The following is an 18969-nucleotide window of genomic DNA, read 5'->3' on the forward strand; positions in this document are numbered from 1 at the left end:
TGGAGAAGTCTCACATTTCTGCCAGCTGACACAAAACCAATTATTATTACTATAATTAATTGGCAAAGAGGAGCTCTTATCCCGCATTTGTGCTTACAGCAAGCTAGTGAAGACGACCTCCTTGTTTCATTACCTTTACCCGTGTCCCATTTGTATATCCCTATTTCCATCCCCGTACATCCCCATCCCTATTTCCCATTGGGCTGGATCTCTTTGGGCAGCTGTAGGGTTCACAAGGGTATTGGGACAGTGTCACCTCCCCAGCCTGCTGGGGAATCAGATCCCTGGGGTCCACGCGTCCAAAACGTGACACTGGGATGTCCCCAACCCCAGGAGCTCTGGTGCTGGAAGATCCTGTGCTCCTGTGTTTCTGCTGTATGAAGAGGAGATGGAAAACAAACCGAGCTGCCCTAGGGACTGTTTCTTCGGTCACTGCAATGCTTAGACGTGGAGGAGCACTGGTGCTGAGGAGCACCACGACAACCTAGTTGCATGGGTGGGAAAGACAAAGAGTACGACACAGACTGCACGGCCAGGATCAAAACCCTTCTGCAGCCTCTGTTTAATGAAACTGATGAAAAATCACAGGGCACCGACCTGCTAGCACTGGAGACAGAAGCTGCTGGAGATTTCAATGCCGAAAGAGCTTCAAGTCCCCAGAACATCAGGTCCTTACGGGCTGAAGATGTCTCAGTACTGTATGGAGACATCATCCCATAAAACTTAATGGGGTGGAGTCTCTATGCTTTGAAGACTTTATGAACATAAAGTCTTTTTCAGAGAATACTTAACTTCATTTTTTAGTGCCCAGAAATCCTTCTAGCCCTCCGAACAGACTGCTCATTTTCGAGAAATAGTATTGGTGACTCTCACCTCAAAGCCAAGGCAAACGAAGAACCTTGAAGAGTTCAGTTAATTTCAAAAGCTTGTTTTCTGCCCCGGAGGGCTTCGTGAGCTCAGTGAATATTCATAAATCATCGGTATGGCTTTCCTGCCCTGCTGCAGCTGTAATTCTTCTCCTTCCACAGGTTCTAAATAACAGAAGACCTGCTAAAGGCCAGCGGGCTCGGGGCTGCCATCCAGCCCACGGACACGCTGCTGACTTCAGATGGGACCGTGTGCTTAGCAAGCTGCCCAAACTGTGCTGCAGCGAGATGCTTTCGTTTAGGGAGCTAGGAATTCTTTCATACGTTACCTTGAATAAGGTAGGGAGGATTTACAGGCGTAAGTCTCAGATCTGCTCATCTCTGATGGCAAAGAGCATCTGAAGCTGGGCAGGGCCTCGGTGCCTCTGGCCTTTGTGCATTTAACCGGGGGTTGCTTTCTGCAGGGTATCAGAGGGAATGTCACGGTTGTCATATTTTCTGTGCTGGAAAACAGCTGCCTCACCTTTCCTGCTACTGGGACATGCAGCAATCCCCTGTGATGTGAGACCCAGTGCAAGTGGGTTTGAGCAGAAGACACCGAGGAGCTGCGATGGCAGAATGGGAGCGCGCAGGGACAAGCATCTCAGGCCACAGGTATCACGTCTGCTCGGGCCAGCCGTGGGGCTCAGCTCGCAGGGCAGGGCGTTATTTTGATTGATGCCAGCAGAGAGAAGCTGCAGCAGCTCTGCAGTTCCCAGGAGTCTCTTTTGGGGACTGTGAGGCTCCCTGCAGGAGCTGCAGCTGGGGCAGGGCCCCGGCAGGCAGGAAGGCTCCTTGCTCCTACTGAACGGGAGCAGCTCTGTCCCAGACTGGGTTTTATTTTGCCCAGCGAACCATTCGACTCTCGATTTTGTACACCCAGCAAAAGCAGGGGAAACGAGCAGTTTTAAAAATACTCCTCCCCCCTACCAAGGATAAAGCCCCTCTGTCAAGGAGCATGGGGCCATCCATGAGTCCATGCATTTGTTAGATGCTTTAACGAGCAATTAAGGATCCAGGAAGAGAAGATCCCCCTTTCTCTTCTCACTCTCCAGGCTGCATCTCAAGCTGGGAATGACATTAAAATCTGCAGCCCCCTCTGGGCCCAGCAGGTAGGTTTTTAAATACTGCCTGATTGACTTTTCTCCTCCCGCCTCCCCCGGGTCTGGCGCTCCCTCTTTTCCCGAGGTGAGAGGCGCTGAGCCTCCTGCCACGCTTTGCGTCTGTACTGAAGCGAGCAATTAAATAAAGCAAAACAAACCAGACCAACCGTCCCCCCTCCCGCCCCGCCTCGCAGCTCCCATCCGACGGGGATTTAGTTAATGAATATCATGGTGGTATTTCAGCTACCTCAGGAGCTAAAAATAAGCAGCAGCCTGCCCCTGGGACCGCTGGAAGGAGGCACAAAATGGTGCAGTGCTTCCTCCTCCATCCCTGCCCCTGCACGTCCCCAGAGAGTCCCCTCTGTGCTCTCGGGGCGGATGCCTGGACTGGCAACACGAGCAGCGTTCGCCATCTCGTCTCTGGGGCGATGCTGCGAAGGGTGCCGTGATTTCCAGGCTGATGGGCATGCCTCCAAAGAGGTCTCATCCGCTCGCTTGTGTCTTGGGAGGCTAGGACAGCTCGCTGCCTCCTTAGCTGGGTGTCATGGCGAGGGCTGGGGTGATTTAACGCGGAGCTGATGGGTTTTTGGGTTTGTGCCGGTCTCCTTCAGGCTGGTTCTTATCTGGGAGGAGTGTGACCCCGTGCATCCTGCAGCTACATCAAGTGGCTGGCGTTTTTCACCGCGGGTCAGACCCTGACCTCAAGCTGATTGTCTTTGGGTTATTCATTACCGAGAGCAGGATTTGTTCAGCTCTGTGTCACTCCCGAGTGCTGAATGTGTCCACCTACAGCATGAAAATCGGAGCTGGCTGGCTGGGCGTTGGCTGGGAGAAAGAGCCGAGCTCCCAAACCGTGGGACCGTAAATTACACGCTCGGTCTCTAACGATCAAGCTAAAAGACCAAATAGCCCGTTGTTAAAAAGCAAACCTACACTCCAGTGGGCGACTGGGGAGGGTTCCGTCCGGCCAGGACAAAGCAGGGTTACAAGACAGTGAAGTCCACAGACAGACGTGAAGAAGCAGCTTGGTAACTTTCTGGGAAGTCACCGAGTCTTTTCTTTTCACCCTGCATTATGCATCTATCTTTGCATCAGACATGCAGTATAAATCCAGTTCACACGGGGAGCTGTTTTCTCACTAACCTGGACATAACTACAGTTATTTAATTGTCTCCCATATGTCATTGTCACCAAGCACACAGGGGATGTTCAGCAAGCAAACTTACGACTTCGCTTGCAGCAGCCACATATCCCAATTAATTTGTTACCTCGCTGGAAGGAAGAGGGGCTCCCCATAGCAGACAGACATTACCGGCAGTCATGTTTGTCTGTGCAAGCTATTATTTTTCATCATGCAGATATAAATCACTCCTAATTATTTGTTCCTCACCCAGCTACGATCTGTGCCTGCAAATGTCAGCAGAGCTGCTCATGCCCTCGCCACCACAGAGTTGCATTGAAGTGGGGCTCCAAGGTCCCCATCTCTCTGATCATCCCAGGGTAAATCTCGGCTGCGACCCTTTGAAGCTGTCTGGACATAAATTAGGGGATGCTTTTTCCCATTAAGCAATAGTATTCTGGATGGAGAGACTTTAGGGGAAAGGGAGAGACTTTTAGGAGAGACTTTTAGAGACTTATGTGAAGCTATGTGGTACAAATCTGCTAAACCTTATACAGCTGCACTGACTTACGCTCACAGGAGAGCTGACCCCACTGTGTCATATTGTATGGTGCTTTCCTTTGGAGAACTAAATCTCAGTAAATATCATTTTTTGCTGTTATTTACTCTGATTAATCAGACGTCACTCAGCCTATCTCAAAGGTTAACACTGGGGCAATTTCCTCTGGTGGCGTGTTGTACTCAAAGCTGCATCTCAGCATTTCAGAAAATCCATGCAGTGCAAGAAAAAGAGAAGCATTAAATCTTACCGGTAGTGCAAGAAAAATCAGAGATGTGGTGCTTGTTATCAGCAAGCGAGTCTTGTATAACCCAGCACAACTGAAAATAGGAGTTGCTGTGCCAAGCCAGGAACCTGGGTGAAATCAAACTGATTTCTTCACAGCATCCAGCATCTGCAAAGGATGTCCCTGGAGGGGGGACTTTTTTTGGGGGACCAGATCCTGGCCTCAAGGCACAGCTGTATGCATCTCTGCCACTTCAGGGAGAGAAACGAGGACCTGTAACTCGGGGGCAGAATGTGGCTCATAAACCAAAAACCACCTCCTTAGACAGCAGCTCAGAAATCTGGACCGTGTTTCACAGCTGAAGTGTGGCTGCATCACAGCAAAAGCTGGTTATTTTCACACTATTTGCAGCCTGAATGAATTCTGGAAACAAAGCAAAGCTTGGGAATACGCGTCTTCCAGAGTCAGTCAGGGCCCGGGTCCAAGTCCATAGGAGTTTCTGTAGACACCGAATAAACAGTCACACATATGACTCTCCCCCTCACTCACCCTCTCTCTCACACATCTGTGTTTCAGCACTGACCTCCGAATCTGTGGAAATCTGTCTGGCACGAAGCCGCTGCCGTGCGCCGCGGCAGCGATCACCTTCCCCTCTCCTCCTTCAGACACCCACCCACCTCCACGGTTAACCCAGGCCTCCCACCTCTGCCTGGCATTTGGCTTGCTGGGCACGCAATCTGACAGGCCCTGGAAGGCCCTGAGCTGTGATAAAAACCTCTTCGGTGGCTTCAAGCCTAACCCTTCAGGGCACACCTCGAGGTGGGCCCCAAAAGCGCATCCCCCCTGCCCGGGCCTGGCCGCACTCTCCTCAGAAAGGCCCTGACGCGGTGTCTGCGGCCTGCAGTGCCTGCGATGGTTTTGCACTGAGGCAAGGCCCATGGTGCTCTCTAACAACCTGCAGGCAGCAAAGCCAAGCCTGCCAAATTAAGTTAGTGATGGCTGGCTTTCCACAACGTCACGCCAGCCCGTCTTCCACCCTGCCTGTGTAGAAGAGCTCACGGAAAGGTTGGACGACTCGGGTGCGGTGCCAGAGGGCTGCTGTCTGTCTGCTCGTAGGCAATTTTGTACAGAGAACAGCCCGACAGCCCCAGTGACGTGCACGGCTCTCTTCCTGAGGTTGTGCTGTCTGGCTAGCAATTAGCAAAGCCCTGGTTTTCATATCCTTCTGGAGCCAGGATGGGCCCTTCACCTCGGACTGCCTTGGCCAAACAACGTGTGTTTGTCTGGTGTTTGGTCTAGGATCTCCCTTCCTCCCGAAACGCCGTTACTGCTGTGGTTTCTGCCTGCTGCTTCCTGTTTGGGGAGACACCGAGCAGGGCTGATAGCGGAGGTTATTATGGCTCCAAAGCAGCTTTGTCTTTGGTACTACTGTGGTTCCTAGCCATTCTGTGTGATACCGCAGCTGGCCAAATAAAACTGGCAAGCCCTTAGGTGGGTACAAGCCTCGTTCCCCCCTCCCTGTTTGCTTGGCCCTACTGACCCTGCCTGGCAATCCTGGGACCTGATGAAGGTGAAATTTTGGCTGACGGAGGTGAAATTTTTGCACGGACTGGATGAAGCCCTTGGGCTGCCTGTTGGCCATCTCCATTGGAAGAGCTCCTGCAGCCCTATATCCTGTAGGAAATAGTGCTTCCCTCACCAGAGGAGTAGGAAAGTCCCGACACCCAACAACACAGACCTCAGCAAGGCAAGTCATCTGCCAAATTCACCTTGTTCAGGAAATCGTGGGGCCCTCCCCTGTTCTTGAGAAGCTCCGAGCTCCTGAGCTGGGTGAGGCAAACACAGTGGAGAGAGGATCTGGTTTTCCATGCAAGGATGGGAAAGCCAGGAAGCATGTGTGAAATGGGCTCAAAATAGGTCCTGAACCACTAGCTGCAATGAAAGGTAAGGAAATGACACCCAGTCTGTCCCGGTCACAATAATTCAACAAAGCAGCTGGCCGTGTGGAGCACCTGGCATAGGTTTTACTGCCACGCTACGCGGGGCTATCTTGGCACACGAGTGAGATGGACAAAGCTGCAGCACTTGTTTCCACGCCACTCAGAACCAATTTCCTTTTTCTGTCGCAGGAAACCTTCTCCTTCATATTATATATTCATATCCCCTGCAAGGGAGCAGGTGGAGGCACTAATAGGGGAAAAAGTGGCACCATGTCAGCATCCCTCTGAGGACAGCACACTTTGGTGGGTCCTCAGACCCACAGGCACTGAGCAAAGGGCCTGGGTGAAGGACCTGCGAGCCCAAACTTTATCCCTCGCTCACAGAAAGGGCTGTTGGTACCTTCAGGCACACACAGCGCTGCCCACCAGGGAGAGGATGAGCGAGGGAGGCGCAGATGGGGGACATTAGCCGCATGGCTTCATGCTCTGCAGGGAAGTGCTCTGACGCGGCGGTGAGGAGGGGACTGGGAGCATGGAAAGCCGAGAGAGCAAAATCCTTGCGGTGCGTTGCTCTCGCTGCTCTGCCCTTCTCCTCTCTCTAAAATCTTCTCTGCTGGGTGAAAATCCATAAAATTAAACAGCAGTGGAGTGCTTATGTTGCAGTAAACGGCAGGGGAACGTCTGATATCCCACGGTGGGAGAGCAGCTGGGGAAACTGCATCGGCTCCTGCGATGTGAAAAATAAATGACTGTCCTGCAGTCCCTGCGAAGCGAGGGGCTGAACACGGGCTGGGTGGGAGGGATTGGGACTCCGGGAACACACTGGGGCCCCAGGGAGCCTCTGTTGGGTTCAGGAATTAACCATGGCTTCAGCCTGCAAGTTTTCCTCTCTTAGGATGTCTTAAAGATTTTCCACATCAGCATCGCTCCCGCTTAAGGGTGGCAGGGCAGGGGGGGACACCGACTGTCCTGAGAGCTCTCCTAGCCACAAAGGGGAAGGGGCATTGTCCTTTCAGCAGAATGGGAAAATAGCCCCGGCGGTGGGAGCATTCCCAGTACAAAGCAGAATTTTTTAACATCTCTGGCTAAATGCCGCTCATGTACGATGATTTATACGGCAGCATCCTCCTGCTGGGAAGCCGTGCAGTGCAGGAACCCAGTAATTAGTCTAATGTTCAGGGCTCGATGCTGAATGGTGGGTGCTAATATCCACTCCACAATTAATCCAGATTTATCAGTGTATCGTACGATGAAGGACCGAGTCTGTAGGTTGCAGTTTCCTGAAGGAACTGCCGGTGTTTCCATCAGAAAGAGCCTTGTTTCATTTTATGGTCCTATTTTACTTGGTGATCTGTATTAAAGATGCATACTTAGAGGACAAGGTGGACAGAAAAAATCCACACACACCAATAATCCTACCAAATTTCAGCTCTCTGTGGCATCTTGGTTGCCTCTTTTCTTCTCTATAAGCCATATGTTCTCTTGGGATATCTGGTTAGGGATTTCTTCCTGCTCTCCACTGAAATAGCTACAGCAGGGGGTCGGTGGGGTGTCCACAGCCCACGCTGTCTGCCTGACAGGGTGTCCCAAAATTATTTCTTACGTTGATGGTGGGAGACCAGGTATCACGGATGCCAAATAATAATGGATTTTCCACTTGGTAGCAGAACTTAAAATTAGATGATGTGAAAAATCAGCTTGGATCAAACGCTTTCCTCTGCCTTCCTCTGTAAATCCCCAAACCTCTGAAAATTTCACTTCACACCCAGTTAAAGCACTTTCCTTAAGCCCCACCAATATACTTCATCTTGGTTTGAGTTTTTCAGGGCGTGGGACGTTATTGTTTGAAATGCGGGCCAATTTTCAAGCAAAAAAAAATCTGTTTCCAAATGAAAAGTTGGAAAAAATCACCAAAACAAATCACTCTGGCCTTTCAGGAATGAAAATTTCTTTTCTTCCTTTTGAAAAATTCTCCAGATTTTCAAAGAACCTCATCTTGGCCATGATTACCTCTAGATTTTGACCACATTTAACAAGTTTTTTTGTTTTCTTTTAGACTGTTTTTCAGTAAATCACCACTCATCAAATATTTCTGTCCAGTTCTAGCAATAAGCACACCAGGACCCTGCTTATCAGGAATCCTTTGTTCGCCGCTTATTTACAGTTTTAATTTGGATTCGACCCACAATTTTCTGTCTTTCCATCTGGTATTCCTTCATCAAATGCCTCACAAGATGATCACTGCTGAGTGCAGATGAAAGGGTTTTACTCGTGTTCGACTTGAGCTTTACACGAGCAAAACGGGGTTCGTAAAGTCTGACATCTACACGCCCCAGGAAATTGTGCCAGAAACAGCTTCCAAAATTCAGTGAGGCTGCACATACCCCAGGGAAACGTTTGAAAACGCTGTTCTTAAAGCTTTTGGGATGTCTGCAAGCCCCCAGAGTAAATCCCAGTGAAGCAAGCCCTTCGTCCTCAGCCTCTGGAGAAGAGCAAGAGCGTGCGGACCTAGGGTAAAATGGAAGCACAGAGTGGCAGGATTAATGTTGTAGCCAAGGGTTTTTCCAGTTCCAGAGGAAGGAAAATGCTCTGAGGAGGATTTATGGTCAGGATGCACGTACACGTGGCGAGAGACAGGATGGCACTGGGGTTTTATAGCTGTCCTGGCAATCAGCTGAACATTAACTAACAGGGCATCACGTACGGCAGCGAGGGCACTTGGGGAACTGAGTCACTTCTGCAAACTCGCCTCAGCTTCCTTTGTTTGTTTAAAGAAGTACTTTGGGAAGAGGGCCCCCAGAAAAACGGCAGTGCTTTGCTTTACACAGCTTTCCCTATCAAGCACGATTATTTTCTGGGGAGCCGCTATAAAAAGATAAGATGGAAAATCTGCTCTTCTTTGTGTGCAAACCTGCAGTTGCTCCAAGATGTTCCCTGGCAGCGGCTCCCGATGCAGCCAGCGAAGACAGCTGCCCCAGTAACGCACACACCTACTGCCTTCGACTATGCTGGTTTGATCCTCTTTTTCTTTTTTTTTTCAGTCACCAGCTGCACACAAGCAGCGATGGAGCCACACAGAGATCCCGGAGGCCTCTGTGCTCACGTTAACGTGGCGCAGGGGACGGGCTGACATGAGATGAGATGCTGTCCGCTGGTCAGCAAGGTTTCCCCCATGCCTTATCATTACTACCGCCTTCATTTAGCTTCCCGTCCTCTTAATTTCCAGCTGCCCATGAAGCCTCCTCTGCAGGGAGGACCGGGATGTCTAAGAAATGGGGAAGGAGGAGCATTTGGATGTGGTCCCGGTGGGAGAGGAAGAGGGATCTGATGGGGTCTGTAGACTGAGGACACGGGTGAAGAAGTGGCTGTTGGAGGTGTCTGCGACTGCCTAGAAGGAGCCCCAGTTTATGGGGGATGAAAGACAAATTTGGAGCTAGATCTCTCCTGTGCTGCTGTATCTCCAGCAAAATCAAGACACCAGTGCCTGCAAGAGGCTCGGAGGAGCTCTTCCTTCGATCAGCAGGGCTTACAGAGACTCACCCTCAGCGAGTTTCTGCTTAGCAGAGCCAAGTCTGCACTCACAGATTTGCTTATATATCGTTACGCGTTGCTGCAGAGAAACGCTGTCCTATATTTTCCTTACAGTAGCAGCAAGAAAGTTCCTCAAGCCTTTGGCAGGGCACAGATGGGAGAAGGGGAGATAGGGCAGGAGGGAAACCTGGTGGCCTGGGGCCACCTCTGGTCACCTCTGTCTTGTCTCTGCCCGCGGCTGGGCGCAGGGCTCAGGCTTTGTTTCCTGCCAGGCTGAGAAATGAAACAGAAAGGCCACTTCTGGGGAGCCAGGTGTGAGTGTTTCCACTCCAGGGGAATCTGTGCTCAGGGCTATTAGCAAGAACTTTTATTTTCAGAGAGGGTGGATAAATGGGACTTCAGGTGCAGCATCGGATGACAGGTTAGTCCATAAAATAAGATGCCAGCAGAGAAATATCTTTATAACGGCTTAACGAGGATAGGCAGAAATAGGCTGGGGGCCCAGAAGAAATCTTTGATGCTGTTGTGTTTATTTATTATTTATTCTTCTGGCACAAATATAGCATCAAAGAATGTCAAAACCAAAAGGCCCGTAACCTGCCGTAGCTGGATTAGTCCTACATCTCCGTGACCATAGTGTCACGTAGTATTGGCAAGGGTGCCCAGCAGCAATGGGATAAAAGAGCCCTTGGTCCAGTGAGGAGGCACCAGAAAGGACAGGAAAATCTGGGAGCATCTTGCCAGCCTGGGCACCTGTGAGTCTCAGCAATGATGGAAAAAAGGCATGAAACAGTAAAAGTGCTCATCTGTGCATATCCCTCTGTGATACATGTGGGGAATCCCCCTAAAGCACGGCGCTGCCCTTTGCAGAGCATCTCAGGCTCCGCAGGGAGGCTCGTGGTGGTGGCACCAGTGCCTGCAGCCAGGAGGGGAAATCGCTGCAACGCCCCAAGCCCTGCCATCAGACCCCTGTGCAGCTGCAGCCGGGTAGCGCTCAGCTCCACAGCATCCTATTTCTGTGCTCTCCTCCTTCCCCTCCGCTGCTTCCCCCGCTCTTTGCGAGAGCCACCCCAGCTCCGCCAGGCATCCAGCTGCTGCAGCTGGGAGCCCCCTCGCGTCCCACGGAGCAGAGGATGGTGCTGGCATGAGGAGCAAGGCCTAGATACTGATTTAAAAAAAAAAAATATATATATATATATATACATATATTCATTTTTTTCTGCAATACTTTTGCTGGCTTGGAAATATTTCAGCTACCAGCAGGGGATTAGGGAGCTTCTTTTAATCAGCTTTTGTTTCTTTTTTCTTTTATATACACCTTTGCAGAGGGGAGAGTAGCAGCCTACAAGGAAGCATTCGCCCCGTGGGGGCCAAGGAACGGCACAAGTCCCGTCCCTTCCCCAGGGACCCCCCAGCAGCCCCGCACCTCTCCCATGGCCACGCTCAGGGCAGGAGGAGCGGCACCGCTCCGAGCTGGGGGGCTCCTTGTGCTGCTCCCCAGCTCGCCCCGTGGCACAGGGCAGGAAAACTCGGAGTTGGGCTTGGAAAGCTGGCTCTGCCGCCATCGCTGGCCTCCAGCAACGCCCCTGCATGCGCAGCGCTCCCCGGAGATGCGATTCTGGCAGGCGAGCTGCGCCGCAGGACATATCCCCAGCGGGGCGAGCGATGCCGGCAAGCCGCTCGCCTTCCCTCCGCCTCCTGTGGCTACTTTCTGCGCTGGCTACGAGCCTGCTGCATCTTTGTGTGGTTAATAAAAATAACCTACAAGTAGTCGGGAGCAGACAGAGCGATCCCAGAGACTCCAGCCATCGAAGGGGCTTTGTTTCCAAGGCGACATCTTGTCTCCTAGCTGCAAAAGGCCACGGGAATGAAGGCAGCCTATGGAAAATGAATAGCTCGATGACAACAACAACAAAAATCTGCTGGGGAGCGTATCAGGAAGGGAGGGGAGAGAAGGGTGTCCTTAGGGGGGGCAGGAAAGAGCCAAGAGTGGCTGCACAGAGCAGGGAAATGGACAGGGTGCGATTTATCCCCCGAGAAGCACAGTCCTGCCCCCATTGAAATGCACAGCGCCGCTTCCATCGCCTTAATGGGAGCAGGGGAGCTTGCACAAATCAGCTATTCTTTTCTTTCCCCTTTTTTAAGCTACAGTGTTTGAAGATCCGAGCTAGTTAAAAATAATCCATTGTCCAAGGCAGAGCCTTCCCGGGTCCCGGGAGCTCTGCGGCATTGATGGGAACCACGCCGGGTCCCTGCTGCCTCCTGGCCCCGCGCCGCGGGGCAGCGGGACGGGACATGCCACGGGACATCCCTCACAACCTTCCCATTACAAAAGAAACCCGTTTCCCCCCCATTTTTGAGGCTTCCAGGGCTGTACAGCATGTTACCCTGAATATCCACATGAACCCGAGCTGCAGAATTAACCCGGTTTGGTTGTGCTAAGGCTGAAGGTGGGCTGTGCCCCCCGGCCCACCAGTGACACCCATGGCCCTGTCCCACAGCACCCTGCCCGGATGAAGAAAGGCTGCGGTGCCATTTAATGTGCTCCTCACCCTTAGGTGAGTGGCTGCAGTGGTAAATGCCCCTGGGATTGTTTATGGGATTTATATCAGACTGGGAGAGCAGAGACCTTGCCTGCAGATGCCTTGCTCTTGCTTTCCCTCCCTCCCGTCTCATGGGAACGCCTAAAAGCTTGGGGTGGTGAATGCCAAGCCAGCTGCTGGATCTTTGGGTCAGGCTCTGAGGAGGAGAAGAAGGAGGAGGTGGAGAAGGAGGAGGAGAAAGAAGTGTGAGCTTTTCCCCAGGCTGGAGCCAGCCTCGGGTCGGCACAGGACAAGGCGGCCCTGGGAGCGTGGGCTCTCCCCAGCCCAGCAGCACGAGCAGGACGGGACATCTCCTCCTGCCTCTGCTTTCCTGCACCCCCTCTGTCAAGAGCAAACATGCTCTCCCTCTCCTTTTCCTCAGAGGCTCTTTTGGATGATGAACGACTTGCCCATTGATGTCCTGCCTGACGCTGAGACATTTTATTTAACGGATGTCTTTCCTTTGTACCTTCTCTCAATCAATACCATGTGAGTGAACGGTTTGTGAAGGGAGAGCCGCTGGCTCAGCCTGACATGGGAAATGCTCCCCCCGCGGTTTTTTTTTGCACCCTCTACTGTGGGCAGAGCAGATCTGCACGGATGGATGACTGCTATTTATTATTCATCGTCGTATGCTATGCAGAGCTCTATCTGAGCAAGTTTTGAGACTGAGCAGGTTTGCTTCTCACTCCATCTCCTTGGAATGGTTTTATTTCAGCTTAATGCCAGGGAATTCCTCCCAAACTGCCCCAGCAGAGAGCAAGCCTGGACAACTGAGAGCTCCTGGGGCTTGGGGCTGGACCGGTAGGGACAAGACTTGGTTTTAAGAATCACAAAAAGCATCCTTATGAGTAGCCCTGAAAAGCTGTAGCAAACAACAAAACGTTGGGGTTATGGTGGCTTCTCCTTGCCAGACAAGGCTTGCTGTGGTTCAGGAGACAGCGATCTTCCCCCGGACACAGCTTACGATGCCCTGGGCTGGTGTCTTTGATGTCAGATCCGCCTTCGGATGACATCAAAACCAGTACAGCAATTTTACCCTCTTTCCCACTGCTTTCTCCTTACAAGTACCAGCTGAGTGCAGTGCCCAGTTGATAATCTGCCTTAAACTCCTCTGAGGCGTTCCTGGACCCTGTTCCACAGCTGTAACTTCCGTCATTACGTGCCTGAACTTCATTCCTATAGGAAACGATTCCTACAGACCAAATCTAGTTTTCACTTGCAAATACTCCAGGACCACTCTTGAAGCTCACAGCCACACTTAAACACGCCGTCTGCTTCTTTGTTGGCACCACCCTCTGTACAACTAGCTCTCAAAATAGCTCATAATATTAATACATGGGCTGGGATTTTCTAAAGCACTTGCTATTGACCTAACCTGATCCACACTGAGCTCAACTGTAGACTGTTATCAACGGGGCAAAATGAACACTCCTGAAAATCCCATTGCTTAGGCATAATAGAGAAAATAGGCTTTTCAGAATGAATTTTTACTGGCTTGTTAAAAATTCTCATCTAGATTTCTCTTAAAATGTAGCAGCTCGGATCTTTCATGGTATCTGCATGGACAGGCTTGACATTATGTCTGAATGCGTAAGTGGTGGTCAGAGCTGCTGGTACAGCCGGCTGGGTGACCAGCTCCTGCTGTTTGCTGGCTGATTTCTCACCTTGTTTAACTTCAAGAGCCCTCAAGCAGGTGACAATACAGCTGTTACCCTTGGTCCTAATACAATCAGGAGCCGAGCACCCGTTGGACAGCCTGGAGTGCACCAGTCCCTTCCAGAAAACCTGCACAATTTTCTGTGCCACCCTTGTGCTTCCTCTGGCTTAGCTTGCTTGCTCGCTCTTGACAGACACACGCACAGCTTGGTGTCCAGACCCACGGCACAGAGACACACAATGCGTGCTCAGATCCCCTCTGCAGATACAAATTGTCAAGTTTTTCAACCTCCCTTTCAGCTGCTATCTTCAGGTCAAGCTGGAAACGCGTTTCCAGTACGTGTTTGCCGACCAGAATAAAGCTCTCCATAGCTCTTCGCTGCTTCTTGTGAGCCACCGTGTTTAGTAATGAGGCCATTGATGGAGCAGCGGTATGTTCTTTTGTCCCTGCCAAAACCCCACTCCCTCCTATTCAGCTCAACAAGATGCAAAAAGCCTGGTGCTGCCAAGTGTCCTTTCAGCTGCCAGAGGAGAAGCAGCTAATCAAACGAATGAAAGCGCTGGGCCGAGAGCACTGGTGCCAGGCTCCGGCCCCAGCTCGCAGCCCGCTGATCCCAGGCCGGCAGCTCGGGGCTCACGGCTGGCTCCGAGAGGCTCCGGCTTCGCCCCATCCCACTGTGGGCACCGGGGATAAGCCAGGGAGAGTCATGGACTCACCAGCCCCATCCCTGCCTGGGTTATCCCACATCGGGAACACGGGTGTGCTGATCTCTGAGGCACACCACGCCTGCGTTCGCTAGTCCTTTTAACAAAATCCTTTTCTGCAGTGCCAGCTTCCTATCTCTCCCTGCGCCCCCTCCCCGCCCTTATTTCCCACATCGGAGAGAAAAGCCTCACACTGTGCCTTTCACGTCCCTCGGGCAGCACGTTTCAAGTCATCTTTTTCGCCTCCGTTTTATGCTGTGCCTGGTCAGAGAGGAGGGGAGGCTCGTTGCTGGCTTTCGGCATAAATATTTCAGGCACCGTATGGGTCGTTTTCCTTAACGCTGCCGGGTCAGAGGCCCGCTGCTACCTGATGAGCAGCTGGTGTAAACCAGCATCGCTGCGCCGCCTCTGCTGCTGCCAGGCACTGATTTACACCAGATGAGGATGGGGTTTGTTTTCGGCTGCATCCCGATCTACTTCTCCAGGACATTCTTCCATCTCTTCATTTTTAGCACTGGCATTAAGTATTTAGAGCATAAAATGACTAATTTGCCTCTCTGCAGCCGCTACATTTTGAGGCCGTTTGGGAATTGCTGAAGTTATTTGCCACCTACAGCCCAGTGAGTTTATTAAAGAGATCTTACGTTTCCGTGGCCCTTCGTATCCCAAATAACTTTGCACAAACCGCTTATTTACCACGGAGCCATCACCGTGCAAACGGCTGGGCCGCGGCCGCCGGTGGTATTAAGGGCAGGGGCTGTGGATATCCAGGCAGGGCCTCGACACCATGCCTAAAGGTTTAGGACAAGAAGTGAGAAGACTGCTTTGCCGAACGAACAGCACCAAGCTATCTCTTTCAGCTGGAGTCGCTCCAGTGCTTTTGGCTCTTCTAGAGCTCACAGACACCGTGCAGAATATTTAAGGAGGCAAAAAAGTAATCTGCACACTTTGGATTTCGGCCAGGGTGCCGCTATAAATGCTTCTCCTCTCTTGCAAGGAAGTGCCGTGGGCCTTTCAAAGGTCACGGGCGCTCGACTGATGGGTTTTGTGTCTCTCACACCGACACGGTGCCCCTCGTGGCGCAGGTAGGCCGAAGCCAACACCGAGCGCTGAGGCACCGGGCCTGTGGTGATGGGGCCTCACCGTGAGTAGAGGTGGCACGTCGGCCTTACGGCTGCTCTTTGCCCAGCACAACAAAATCCACCTGAAAGCTCTGGGGGTAGGGGTAACAAACTTCTGTGTAACCCAGCTTAACCCAGCTTCCCTCCGGGCCTGCGATTCCAGGTGCCGGTCCCTCCAAGTCCCAGCACCCTTCTCTGCCTGACTCCTCAGGCCGACAACACATGCCTTTATTTGCACTGGGTTTGTGGCATTTTCTGGCCCTTGCTGCACCTCAGCACGTTTATTCCTCCTTTTTCTCTCTTTATTTTTATAAAAAGCTGCACAGAAACCCCTCCGACACCAGGGGCCTGTCAAACAACCAGCTGCAAAAAACCCACGCTCTCCCATAACCAAGAAACTCCCCCTGCCAGCCTGCCAGGCCAGCCTGATGGACTCGTGATTTAATAAGCTCTTCCATTTTCATGTTAACTGTCCTCATCCCCCAAAAGGGTAATGAACACTGGCAGGATTTTTCTGTGTTCGTAAATATTTCCCTGCTGCTGCGTGCAGGCTGTTTTTGCCTTTCTGCGTAGTGGATGAAGATGGCTGCTCTGCCAGCTCGCCATGTAAATTTAATAGCATTCCGAAACCTCTGGCCTACATAAACGCGAATGTATTTCATCCACGAGGAACCTGTTAGCGGACGAGCGGCGTTGCTAAATCATTCAGAAGGTTATTGTTTGAAGTACGCACAGTCAACAGCGTCTCGGCTATTACAGCTCCAAAAAGTGGAGGGAGGTGGAGGAAGGAACGAGTGGGGATCATGGAAACCTCTCTAAATGAAGGAGCTTATGTGCCGAGATCAACGAGGTCTAAACGGGGCATTGCCAACCGGCAGGTCTGGCCCCGTGAGGATGGGCCAGCTGCAAGCAGCTCTACAAATTATTCACTGGCAATTGCTTTCTTGCCGCTGCCCTGACTTATTTACACTCCAAAAGATTTCTGAAGTGTGTTTATTTAAGAAAGATGAATCCGGAGGCTCTGGAAGGGGAGCGGAGCCTTCCGAAGAAATCCAGCCCCAGCACGGTACCTCTCGTTTCGCTCATTAACCCCTCCACGCGAGGAAGAGCCAGGGAGCGCACTAAGTGCTCATGCATTATGCATTAGCGCACCTCCTCACGAAATGCCGACTTGATGGAGGCTGGAGGTTAAGAGAGGCATTTCTGAGCCGTTCTCTGCTCCTCGGTGTCACGCTGGGAGATGGAGTGAGGTTGTGGGGGTGGGGAAAATCAGGGGGACGACAGCTCCTGCACCCAGACGCTGACTGCCCGAGTGCGTATGGGAAGAGCTGCACGGTGCCTGACGGACGTGTGCTCCCCTGACGTCCATTCAAGCACAGCACGTTAACAGCTCTGAGCAAATTCAAGCATTTCAGCCCTCATTTAGTAAATTCCCCACTTTCCCCAAGAAGTTCTGTGTCATCAGTACATGAAAGCTCCCAAATCCTCATCTTCGATGCTGTTAAGTAATGGGCTGTAATTCTAGGAACTGTGGGGACTTCAGAGAAGGCACCGGGTCCAAAAAGAGACTTGCACAGACACTTCAATTCCTTACCAAGCTTGTAAAGCAGTGGCTGGCAGAGCCCTGAGTTTCTAAGCTGTTTTCAGTCATTTAATTGGTGATGCAACTGTGTATATCTGCATCTCTGTCCTTTTACTCTTTACTGATTCATCCGTTCCCCAAGCAAATGTTGAAAATGAATTTGCTTTTTTTACACCTGCAAATTGCAGAAGCAAATGAACTGCCTGCGCAAGTGCTGTATTTTAAGATGCCAACCCAATCTCTGGGAGGGCATAATTAGGCAGATGTTTATCTGCCCCTAACGAGCTGGGCTCACACAGCAGCGAGCTGTAAGGGCTAAACCTGCCCACCCTGTGGAAGTATCCTTCAGTAACCCCACCTGCATTTCAGAGCCTCCCACAAGGGACATCATTGTCCTGGCTCTGAAGCAATGCGTCGAAGGCTGACTTAGCCACCTGTGGCTCACTTCTGCCCTCATCCACGCTAGCTTAATGCAGGGGTGGAATCAGCAGGGGCCTCAGCTGAGGAAGAAAAGCACTACAGATGACATATAGGTACGTGGTCTGTACGGACTAGAAGCACTACAGATGACACATAGGTATGTGATCTCTCTGGATGTCCAGTGACGAAAAGCTGCCTTGTTTGCAAACTCAGAGGACAGCCCTACTTAGTTATACACGGTTTGTCCGATGCAAGAAACATTTGGTGCTCTGCCTGCTCCTGGAGCAGCCCGGGGACGGCAATGCCACCTGGCTTGGCTTTTGACCAAGCTCCAGGTAAGCCATTGTCTTCTTGTTGCTTTGCTCCTGCCCGTGATGCTGCTCGGCCCCTTGGGACACCAAAGGGTTAGGGCCCATCTTGTTTCCACCTAAGTTCAGCTGCATGTGTAATTAATGGGGGTGCTTAGTCCCAGCAGCTCTGCAGCTCTTGTACAGGCACCTTAGACTCCACCTGGCCTTCCCAAGCTCTGGAACTAGAGCAGCACGTACTCACTTTTATGAGGAGTGAAATGTGTCTCCCACTGCCCAGCACTCCGAGTTTTGACTTTTGGCAACAGGCTTTCAGATTCCGATAATTCTCATGCGTCGCAAGGTGGCAAAGCTCTTAAAAACACAATTTAATTTTGGTCTCGTTGCTGATCAGCCCAGTGGGAATTCTGACTTAATCAAACTTTAATGTTTTCCTTGTAAATTTCAGAAAAAGTCAGTAATTGGTCTGGTAATTGAATTTTCAGATCATGTATCAAAGGAATAATGTCATGCATGGGATAAGCAGCAGTCTGCCTCTGGAAGCCCAAACATCTGAAATGGAAAATTCTGCAGAATTTAGATAAAGATGTGAGTATACTGCTGTAGAGCTAAGAATAGACCGTATTATTTATATCGTCAAAGGAAGCGGTTGAAATCACAGAGATCTTCAGAGAGTAAAGATGCTCAGACAGTTATGCACAGGAATCGTGTTCATGGAGCTGAAGTGGAAAGCTACTGACGTCCCAGCACAGGCACGCCGGTCCCAGCAGGCCCAACAGACCAGGCTGCATTTCACGCCACAGAGAAATGTCAGCCTTCTCCCTCCTGCAAGACGCACTCAGGGTATCTTCTAAGTACCCAAGCAGACAGGAGTAACTCGCCTTCTGCAGAGATATCTTGTGCTCCATCGGGTGCGCCTCCACCATGCCCGAGTCCCAAAGCGCTGCATTTGCCCTGTGTCTCTGACAGAGAGCTTTGTTGCAGAGACTCGTTAGCGTTTTCCCATTGGGTTGTTCTCCAGGTCTAGGCCTTTTCAGAAGTTGCCTTCTGACTAGATCAAAAAATGAAGCAGCTAGTGGGAAAAATTCTAAGCATCCTTTTAATTAAAAATATAATAAAAAGAGGCCTCATAGCCATAACACATGACCGTGTTTCTCTGAAGTTCACATACTTCAAGAACTGTGCCCCTCTCTCCTGGGACTATGACA

At 51.2% G+C, this 18969-nt stretch overlaps 1 protein-coding gene across 2 annotated transcripts in view; it reads right to left on the reverse strand.

Annotated features, from left to right (window-relative positions):
• Nucleotides 1-18969, reverse strand: part of GNAO1 (G protein subunit alpha o1) — a 137025-nt gene that overhangs the window by 49981 nt on the left and 68075 nt on the right. The gene's annotated exons all lie outside the window — the stretch shown is intronic.

Source organism: Anser cygnoides, chromosome 12 (genome assembly GCF_040182565.1).
Source record: "Anser cygnoides isolate HZ-2024a breed goose chromosome 12, Taihu_goose_T2T_genome, whole genome shotgun sequence".
NCBI classification, from domain to species: domain Eukaryota; kingdom Metazoa; phylum Chordata; class Aves; order Anseriformes; family Anatidae; genus Anser; species Anser cygnoides.